The sequence below is a fragment of the Corylus avellana genome, chromosome 9 (genome assembly GCF_965113065.1).
Source record: "Corylus avellana chromosome 9, dhCorAvel1.hap1.2, whole genome shotgun sequence".
Taxonomy (NCBI): Eukaryota; Viridiplantae; Streptophyta; class Magnoliopsida; order Fagales; family Betulaceae; genus Corylus; species Corylus avellana.
Genome location: NC_142498.1, coordinates 6,522,574 through 6,534,253, shown reverse-complemented (window position 1 = coordinate 6,534,253; position 11,680 = coordinate 6,522,574). Strand labels below are relative to the sequence as shown.

At 34.0% G+C, this 11,680-nt stretch overlaps 1 pseudogene; it reads right to left on the bottom strand.

The window, feature by feature from the left end:
- Nucleotides 1-6,321: 6,321 nt before the first annotated feature.
- Nucleotides 6,322-7,200, bottom strand: LOC148583645 (uncharacterized; annotated as a pseudogene).
- Nucleotides 7,201-11,680: the final 4,480 nt, after the last annotated feature.

The following is an 11,680-nucleotide window of genomic DNA, read 5'->3' as shown; positions in this document are numbered from 1 at the left end:
AAAGCAATTTGTTGACTTTCTCAAGGTTCATTTGAGAAGTCGTTTTTAAACCAGAAGATTTTGACAAATCAGGGGTTTTTCAATCTTTGGAGGATCAGAGGAAACCTTTGAATCAGAAGAGAGAGAGGGAAGTTTCTCTTCGATACGATCCAATTGTTGTCCTAAAATATGCAAAGATTGGGCACAAAAATTATTTTGTTCAATAATTCTCCTACCGTTATTAATAGGGTCCTTATCATGAGTTTTGAAAGGGGAACATTTGACAACCATTTTGTTGACATCAAGAAGAGTATTTTCAAGAGGAGGATGAGAAGATTTGACAATAGATTTATCTTCTTTGACAAAATTCTTTTTGACAACATTCAAAACATTATCGACAGGGAAATGTTTTTGAAGATAATCAAAATACAGAATGTGTTTTTGGGAAGCTATCATCATCTTAGTCCATTTGACCTTGATGAGATCTTGTTCCTTGGAAGAATATTTCTTTTGAAAAGCATGCCGAAGAGCACGATTTTCTTTTGACAAAAAATCTTTTGACAAAGTAGGCCAATCAATGACAGAAAAGAAATCTTTGGTTGGGGAGGTAGAGGTGATGACATGACATTACACTGATGAGTCACTAAAGTTTCGGCATTCATTTGAATGGGCCTAGCTTTAGTTGGAATTTTGTTTTCAGAAAAATCTTTAACATAAGGCAAAGAAACAATATGCTTTTTCCTATGCTAGAAAGCATTAGGAAGTTCAGAGCAAACAGAATCAACAATCAAGGTACTGAAAGCAGAAATTTTTGATTGCGAAAGCTCGTCAGAGAGTTGTTCAGCAATCTTTTTGTACTTTAATTCTTGTTTGAGAAAATTGAGTTCTTTATGCTTGGCAAAAACCAAATTCAAACAACTATCATCAATATCAGATTTGGGTGCAAAATGAAATTTGACTTTAAATCCCATTTTATCAGTTGAGACGCCAGTATCATCTATCGTTATGGGATAGAGCATGGCAATAAAAGGCAGACTAAGAATCACTTTATCAGTCATATTCTTAACTAGAACAGCAGGAATATGAAAACAGACATGATCTTGACAAACATGAACATTATTCAATTCATACTTAATGTGCAACTTTTCTCCACTGGCTGAATGCAACCGTTTTGTGGATTTTTCAAAATATTTGTTGGGAATTAATCCTTCTTGGATACAATTCAAATCAGCACCAGAATCAATTAATGCAACAACATCAAGAGTAAAATCAGGGGAGACAATGATATGCACCTTAGAATACCATTTAGGAGGAATGACTTTGTTGATTAAATTGACAAAATGAGCATTATCAGGGATATGAACATGCTTATTCCTTTTTAAATCAACCATATCTTTCCTGATATTACGAATCTCATGTTTTAAATCTGAGACTGTAATTACCTTGGATTTTTGTTTTGAAATTTTTCCCAAAGCATTTTCAGGGGATATTTTAGTATTGTTTTGTTCTTCAGATTTAGTCAGAACAGAACAAGTACTATTATGGCTAATCTCATTAGGAGGAGCAGGCTCGAGAAGACAATCTTTCGTAGGATTGAAGGATCTGTCAAAGATCATTTGGAGGTTAGGCTCCATTTCAATCTTACCAAAGTTTTGTTCAACAATTCTGACGTCAGGATCAGTGGATTCTTGATCAGAAGAAGAAACTTTTTTGGTGCCAAAGTTCTGTTCAGAAGAATTGGCCTGAGTAGTGGTTAATTCGTAAAGCAATTTATTAACTTTCTCAAGGTTTATTTAAGAAGTTGTTTTCAAATCAGAGGGTTTTTCAATCTTTGGAGAGGCAGAGGAAACCTTTGAATCAGAAGAGAGAGAGGGAAGTTTCTCTTCGATACGATCCAATTGTTGTCCTAAAATATGCAAAGATTGAGCACAAAAATTGTTTTGTTCGATAATTTTCCTATCGTTAGTAATAGGATCCTTATCCGGAATTTTAAAAGGAGAACATTTGACAATGACTTTTTTACATTTAACAAGAGTATTGCTCCCAAATCTAATATTGATGATAATTGTTTGAATTTGGTTTCTGCCAAGCATAAACAACTCAATTTTCTCAAACAAGAATTAAAGTACAAAAAGATTGCTGAACAACTCTCTGACGAGCTTTTGCAATCAAAAATTTCTGCTTTTAGTACCTTGATTGTTGATTCTGTTTGCTCTGAACTTCCTAATGCTTTCTGGCATAGGAAAAAGCATATTGTTTCTTTGCCTTATGTTAAAGATTTTTCTGAAAACAAAATTCCAACTAAAGCTAGGCCCATTCAAATGAATGCCGAAACTTTAGAATTTTGTCAAAAAGAAATTGCTGATTTGCTTGCTAAAGGAATAATTCGAAAGAGTAAATCTCCTTGGTCTTGTGCTGCTTTTTATGTCATGAAAAATGCTGAGTTAGAACGAGGTGCTCCTAGGTTAGTTATTAACTACAAGCCCCTCAATGATGTGTTAGAATGGATTAGGTATCCTATCCCCAATAGGAAGGATCTGGTTAGCCGTCTAAACAACGCTGTTGTCTTCTCTAAGTTTGATATGAAGTCAGGATTTTGGCAAGTCCAGATTAAGGATAGTGATAGGTACAAAACGGCCTTTACTACCCCCTTTGGACACTATGAATGGAATGTCATGCCTTTTGGTTTGAAGAATGCCCCGAGTGAGTTCCAGAATATCATGAACGATATTTTCAACCCATTCAGCCATTTCACTATTGTCTATATTGATGATGTCCTTGTCTTCTCAAAGTCCATCAATGAACACTGGAAACATTTGAAATCGTTTCTAGAAACCATAAGATATAACAGGCTTGTTGTCTCTGCCAAAAAGATCAAACTCTTCCAAGATAAAATCAGATTTCTTGGGTTTGATATTTCCAAAGGCCAAATTCGTCCTATTGATAGGGCGATTCAATTTGCTGACAAATTTCCTGATGTCATTTCTGAGAAATCACAACTTCAACGATTTCTTGGTTCTTTGAATTATATTGCTGATTTCTACAAGGATTTGCGAAAACATTGTAAACCTTTATTTGAAAAGTTACAAGGCAATCCTCCCCCTTGGTCTGACGTTCATACTTCTCTTGTCAAAGAAATCAAACTCCATGTCAAGACTCTCCCTTGTCTGGGCATCCCTTCTGATAATTCTTTCAAAATTGTCGATACTGACGCCTCTGAAATCGGTTTTGAAGGTATTTTGAAACAAGTTGTTTCCCCAGGATCTAACCCAGAATCCCCTGAACAAATTGTTCGATTCCATTCTGGATCCTGGAATTCTGCGTAGATTAATTATAGTACAATCAAAAAAGAAATTCTTTCTGTTGTTTTGTGTATCACTAAATTTCAGTCTGATTTGCTCAATCAAAAATTTCTTTTGCGTATTGATTGTAAATCTGCCAAATATATTTTGAAAAAAGATGTTGAAAATATTGCATCAAAACAAATTTTTGCCAGATGGCAAGCTATTTTGAGTGTTTTTGATTTTGATATTGAATACATCAAAGGCTCAAACAATTCAATACCTGATTTTCTTACCCGTGAATTCTTGCAGAGCCACAATGGCCAGCAAAAAGGGAAAGGAAAAGGTTAATACTGTTTTGAGACCAAAACCTTCCATTCCTCATGATCCCTCGGATGATCATTTGACGGCTCATTCTTCATGTCTTTCTCTAGCTCCCCCACAGTTTACCCAGTCAGAATCCTCTGCTTTTTGCCAATACAAACCTGGACCTATGGAATCCCAAACGGAACCTAGTCCCCACCCTGGTTCTCAAACGGAACCCAGTTCTAATCCTATTGTCCTTTCTTTCCCTTGGGTAACTCTACCCTTTTCTCAATATCTGTTTTCTTCTGAAGATCTTTCCAAAACCCCTGGGCAATTGGCCCATAATTATTTCCCTGCTCAATTTCATTGGATCCCTGAACATTCTTTGAAAGATTTGTCATTTTTTACTGATATTTTCATCCAAACCAAATCTGTCAAATTTAGGACTATTCCCAAAAAAGACAACCCCCAAACGGTTGTTGGGACCATTGCCTATATTGTCAAATTCATCTCTGTCGAAGAATGGGGTTCTCACCCCTCTCAGCTTCTTCCCTCTTCCAATTCCCAAATTCCCTATTCATATTATGATTACGTTAATGCCTGGTTTCGTTTCATGCTTTTCCAGAATCCTGAGTCCAAACACTTCTGGTTCATCACTTTTATTGATAACTTCAATTGTCTTCTCCCCTCATGGTTTAAACAATGGTGGGACCATTTTGGCCTAACTATTGAAAAAGTATTGTTTTGAAAAATTCTAAAGATTTTTTGCTTTTCATCGTTATTGATGTTTAGAGCATTAATTTCTTTTTTAATCTTTTTGGGAGGTTTTGGGCACTTGTCAGCATAGTGTCCTTCTCCGCAATTAAAACATTTATTTTTTGAAAAATATTTTTCAAATTTAGATTGTTTACACCGTTTAGGAGGAGGCTTAGAAAATTTAGGTTTATTAAATTTTCTTCTCTTGTTACTATTGTAATATGGAGGGGATGATTTCATGAGAGCTTTAGATTTCTTCCTATGCGTTTTGGATGGAGCCATAGGGGGTAATCTTTCTTGATGGTACTAATCTCATGCTGCAAATCTGAGATAGTAACTACCTTGGATTTTGTTTTGAAAATCGTTTTAAGGTATCCTCAAGAGATATAGTGCCGACAGGTTTTTCAACAATATCTTTTGTCATGAGTTTCTTAAGTTTTTTAAGATACTCTTCTTTCAAATTAGGGTTTTCAATTTTTGAAATCAAGGTAAAAAGCAAATCTTCTTGTTCTTCCGATTTCGACAAAACAGAGCAAGTTTTTGGATTGCAGCAGGCATTAGTGCAACCAATTTGAAAACAACTTTCAGATATTTATGATGCAGATCGATAGTCAAAATCAGAGGATTCTAGAAAATCATTATCAGAAGAATAATCTGAAAAGGCATATGGAGGGGGTGATTTCATGAGAGCTTTAGATTTCTTCCTATGCGTTTTTGAGGGGGCCATAGGAGATAATCCAAACTGTTCACAGAAATTTCCGATTTCATACTTAGCTTTCTTGGCGTTTTTAAGCTGCTGTCTGATCATCTTTTGATCGATGCACATCTTAATGCCAAATTTTTTGACAGTTGAAAACAAATCACCATAAGTTAAATTTTCAAAATCGATGAGACCAGTGTCAGTACTGATCAATTCATCTTTGACTTTGTGAGCAAATAATGAAGGCAATCCGTCAATGAACTTTTCTTTCCAATAAGGTTTTTGACTATCAGGTCTAACCATGACACGGGAAAGAAAAACATCTTGATACTATCTATAATCAGACATAGCAGGGCATCGAAGATTGTTCAAATAATCAGAAATACGGGAGGCAATATTGGAAGGAGTACCGACAAAATGTTTGATAATTGTATAGATCAGGGAGTTAACACCATCAGGTTCACCGATTCCGATTTTCTCATCGAAAATAGGTAATCCTTCTTCATCACTCTTTACTGCTTTCCTGATCTGATCGCTTTGGTCTTCAGTGAGATAATTATCCCACCAATTTCTAAGAGTACTAGAAAAACCAGTAGCAAGTAAATCCACAATATTAGCTTGGCTTTTATTGTGATTTGTGAGATAGGCATTAGCAACCATGGACATATGATTCATCTTATTGAGCAGCTCTTGCTCAGACAAACCGTCAATATTCCATTCATACAATTTATCAGCAGACACAAAGAATTAGGATTGGAGAAACCTTTCCTCAAATTGCAAAACAGGAGGAGTAGGCTTTGAATAAAATTCTTTGTAAGATTGAAGAGTTTAGATCCGTCATAGATCCTTTGGAGTTTTGGCTCCATTTCAATCTTGCCAAAGTTTTGTTCAAGAATTCTGCTGTCAGAATCAGTGGATTCTTGAGAAGAAGTTTCAGAATCAGAAGAAGAAATTTTTTTATAGATCATTACGCATAGTGGCGGAGCTAGGATTTTGGGTCACGAGGGTAAGATTTATTTATTTATTTATTTTTATGAATAAAAAAAATTAAAGCGGAACAAAAATTAATTAAAAATATTAAAAATAATATATCTAACTCAACAAATAAATAATTTAGCAAAAATTAATTACTATTTAAAAAATATAAATGTAACTTACAATTTATTTTGTTACACCTTGTGTTAATTTATTCAGTTGTCCTCGACGAGTCTTCATACCTTAAAATCGTTGCATGATTTGTTCATTGCTAATAGTCTTGAATATATCATTTTTAATGTACATGACCAAACAATCATTCATCTACTGATCTCCCATTTTATGATGTAAATGATTTTTAACAATATTCATTGTTGAAAATGCTCTTTCAACTGTTGCGGTCGCAATTGGCAGAATCAATGACAAATTCATCAATGAATAAATCAATGGATACACAATATCTTTTTTTATTTCTACCATCTTCTCAGCAAACTGTCTAATCCCTTTGAGTGCTGCGAATTCATCACTAAAACGCATGTCAATGATATATGTTTCAAGTTGGCTGTCCAAGGTGATAAGTTGAACTACTGAAAAATCATTCGGATAAAATTGAGTAAGACGAAGTAATTTTTCTTTATTAAAAGCAGCAAATGAATCATCTAGACTCAAGCACGTAACACAAAGTAATAATTTGAAATTCGCCTCATTAAAACGATAGTTAAGTTCTTAGAGTTGCATGTCTATAACATTATAATAAAGCTCCACACAGTAATGACGTGACTTGTCCATTCTTTGAGCTTTTCGACGTGATCAAGGTTGGTATAGTTCATCCATATTAGGGACATCAATATTGTTTTTGGGCACAAAACTGAGAAACTTCTTCAAATATGTTCAATCCATCTTCTGTCATAGCTGGTAAACGCCGCTTTGAAACTTCAACCAACTTCATTGCATTCAAATATTTTGATCTTTTCATTGTACTGTTTGAGATAACTCATTTGTAATCCTCAAAATAGTTATCATCAAATATAAATTGAAAGCAAATTCAAAAGTTTGGAGCGACTGAACTAGTATATTTGCTTCTAATCTTTGTTCAGAATATAAACCATCTTCCACAATATCTTCAACAACATCAATGACAGAAGAAGACATGAGAATAAGACTAACAACAGTACCGAAATGAGAACTCCAACGCGTATCTCTAGGTTTGATTAATTTTTTGATTCAAGCCACCACTAGTAGAAATTTCATTATTTCGTAGTGCTTCCACATCTTCAGCAGTTCATTTTTCACGAAATACGTTATGACGTTTACATGATGCTTCAATAACATTAAAAACACTATTAACCATGCTAAAAAAAGTTGAAATTTGGATGCAATTTTTAGCAATAGCAACTAAAGTTAATTGAAGCTGATGTACAAAGCAATGAACATAATATGCAAATGAGTTGTCATTCAAAATAAGTGTTTTAAATCCATTCAACTCTCCTCGCATATTGCTTGCTCCATTGTATCCTTGTTCTCGCAATCTACTAATACTTAAATGATGCTTGCTAAGCACATACTGAATTGTTATCTTTAATATTGTAGCTATGGTACTGCAAACATGTGTAATGCCTAAAAAACCTTCAATCACATGACCTCGCTTATCTACGTAACGCAAAACGATTGACAATTGTTCTTTAAAAGATATATCATGAGATTCATGAACTAGTATATCAAATGAAGAGTCTCTAAGATCTTTAAGAATAGCATATAGAGTTTCACTTGTTGTAGCATTTGCTATCTCTTTTTGAATGTCTAGTGCAGTCATTTGATGATTTTCAAGAGCATTTTCTAAGACTACATTGTCAATTTCTTCATTATGTTTCGCAAGAAACTACAACAATTTACGAAAATTCCCTTGATTACTTGAGTCTTTAGATTTATTATGGTCACGAAATGCTAATCCTTATTGTTGTAAAAAACGAATACAATCAACTCATGCATTCAAACGAGTTCTATATTCCATTTTCTATTGATCTCATTATTTGTCAAAAAATGTTAGGGTGCTTTGTTTCTAGTTTAACAAAGCTTTACATGTTCCTCGAGCTTGATTATGTGCACTATTGTGAGCACCCACATGATTCTGTAACTTCTCTTTCTTCTTCCAATTTCTAAACCCTTCAATAACAAATGAGTCTCCTCCTCCTTGATTTACAGTGTATGATTTGAAAGGATAACAATATAAGCAATACGAATCATCCTTTGAAATGCTGTATTCCAACCAACCATCATATTATTTGAACCATGCTAGATTAAAATGAAGTCAAAATTTTCCAAATTTTGTTTTTGGAAAATCATGGTCAAATGATTGGGAAGCTCAATTTTGTAAATATGCTCTTCTGATTTTGTCTCTATCATTAGCATGGTAATCATATATTTTTTTTTTCCTCAAGCACGGATCTAATGGCAGATTTGCTAAATCTACCTCAATACAAGCTTGTTTAGATTTTGATTGGATTTCAATGGAATCATTGTTGTCATCCACAATCTTAGGCAACTACAATTATATATTTCATACAATTAAAATATGTTACAAAAACTATATATATTCATAAAAAAATTAATTTAAAAAAGCAATCTAAATATAAAAGAAAGAGATATTTTTATCATTTAATAATAAATTGAAAAATAAATTAGCGTAAAATTTGATTGCATACCTGAAACTTTTCAAGAAAGAGAAATTGTCAAAAAACAAAAAAAAAAACAAAAACAAAAAACAAAACAAAAACAAAAGAACTGACTTTTTGTTCAATTGTATTGCATTTTCACTGTATTTCAATTGTTGATTGCCTAGACGAAGAAAAATTTGACGAACTTTGAAGAGAAAGGGATTAAATAATCTGATTGCCATTCAATTTTCAAAATACTGAAACTATTTCAAATCATAGGTTTGCAAATTGCAAGCTCTATAGTCACCATTCATGTTGTGGTTATTTATATATAGGTTAACATGTGGTATTCACTTACTAAAAATTAAAAAGCCTATAAAGTTAAAAAAAAAAATCTAAAACCAATTGAAAAGCCTAAAAAGTTAAAAAACCTAAAACCTATTCATAGTCATACATGTCACGTTTTCAGTTTCCTTAGTGTGCCTAACTTTTAGTACTCTTCGTTGGTGTGTGCAGATAAAACTCTTATTTATTTATTTATTATTATTATTTTCTTTCTTGTGTTGTACAAGTAAACCATAAATAGCTAGGAGTCTAAGACCTATGTCACTTATAAACTTGTCATAGTGTCATGTGATTTTTTTTCTCTATGCCATGCGTTGCTTAACTTAGACGCAATTTGGTTATTAAAACGCAACTTTTGTCTTAAGTGAGACGTAGCGTCTTAGTCAAAAATTAAAAGACCTAAAGTAATCATCTTCTTCCTTGTGCAAACTAAATATGAAACAATACTGATGAAACCAGTCTAACCAGAAGGCAGAAATAATGATGAATCATGAAACCAAAGATGTCACGGACTCACGTACTAAATGCCGGTCCTCTTAGAAAATTTTTTCCTGTAAATTTGAGGGTAGGCAACCAGGGGCGGAGGAAAACTTCTACAGGAATGTTTTTTTTTTTTTTTGGTCGGGGTTGAGAGGGAGCATTTGACCCCTCTAGACCTCCCCTCCCTCCGCCCCTGATTAGGCATGAGTTGTTTGTGAATTATTTTTCTATAATGAAATGTATTTCTCTATTGTGACCATATAAATTTATTTGTAGATGATGAGAAAGTCAAATACAATGCATGACTTTTCTAAAATAAAAAAATGTACAAGGTTCAAAATCCAATGTTGGTGATGCATCATCACCAACCACTGATATCTCAGTTTCCTAAAAGTCTCCTAACAACTCTCAAAGAGCTGACGTCGATGAATTTGATATTAGTTCATAACAACATGATCTTGGATTGCGTCCTCAAATATGAGATTATAATATTAATCAACGGGATGAAATCCGACGACCTTACATTAAAGTTTGTCCATACCGACCTATTCTCTCTAAATACCTGAGATCTCGACCAGAAAATCATATTCGTAGCTTTCAATTGTCGTGGTTCAAGCTATTTCCTTCATTACCTTTATACTCAATTAGTAAAGATGCAATCTTTTTTCTAGCATACTTTCTCTTTATAAGCTATCTGGACATCCTACTCAACGTGTTGGGTGGTCCCTTCTATGTGGGGACCACATGGGCTACAAAACAAAGCCCTTGTTTTGTAGTATATATATAAAAGAAACACACATACATGTGCTAACACAAGAGACAAAAAAAGAGAGAGAAGAAAGAATAGCACTGCACATCGCAAGGAGAGAAAGAAAAAGAAAAAGGAGAAAAAAGGGTTTTGCCTAATCACATCCATTAGATATCGGAAGGTTGTTTGTAGTCCAATCTTGATGAAATTTTAGTATGTTGTTCATGAAGATGAGTGCTATGTATTGACTGGTGTCAATCGTTGGACTTCTTCTACAATCGCTTGGTTGCTAATACCTGCTTTGTGAGATCTTTCTTTATTCTTGTTGGAATCCACTTTATGGTGATGAATTTATGTTTAATCCAAGAATGCATGTATTCTTGATGTGATGATGACCTCTGGATATTTCTCTAGGGAAGACAATTGTAAACTCATTATTATTGATAGTGGAAGATTTGACTGGACTAGGTCTCGTGGTTTTTTTCTTCACATTTGAGGGTTTTGCACATAAGAATCTTGGTGTCTTGCTTGATTATTATTCTGCTACTGACTGAGTAATTTGCACAAAGAAGGATAGATTAGTTCCGTTGAACATCTGAAATTGGTGTTCACTCCTAACAAAGTGGTATCAGTGCCTTTTGGTTCATTGTCAGTGTGGAGTTCTTGTGTAAATTAAATGGAGGAGTCATCTAACAACTTGGTTAAGCTCACAGCCTGCAATTATTCAATTTGGAAGACGAGGATGGAAGGTATTTTGTATTGCAAGGAGTTGCTTGAACCCATTGAGTTGAAAGGTGTCAAACCAATTGCTACAACCAACGATGGTTGGAAGAATTGAATAGGAAAGTCGTTGGATATATTAGGGAGTGGGTTGATCAAAGTGTCTTTCATCATGTAGCCAAAGAAGATGATGCTTACAGTCTTTGGCATAAGTTAGAGAGTCTTTATGAATAAAAGATTGCTCAAAACAAAGCCTTTGTGATAAAAAGGCTTGTGAATTTGGAGTACAAAGATAGGCATAGTGTTACGGTGCATCTGAGTAATTTGCAGGGATTGTTGAATGAGTTGTGTACCATGAAACTTGCACTAAATAATGAGGTGCAAACATTTCTTGTGTTGAGTTATTTGCCAGACAGTTGGGAAACCTTGGTGGTCTAAATCAGTAATTCGGCTCCCAATGGTGTGATAATTATGGGTATGGTAAAAGACAACATGTTCAATGAAGAGGCAAGAAGAAAAGAGCAAGGTATTTCTTTTCATCTATAGACACTTGTTATAGAAAGATGGGGGAGAAGTAAAAGCAGAAAACCTCGTAGGTATGACAGTCGTGACAAGTCAAGAGGAAAGTTCTTCTAAAAAATAGAAATAAAATTTTTTCACTATGGAAAGCTTGGGCATATAAGAAGAGAGTGCATAAAGTTTGAAATGGAAAAGTTGAAAGGAAAAGACGAAGAAC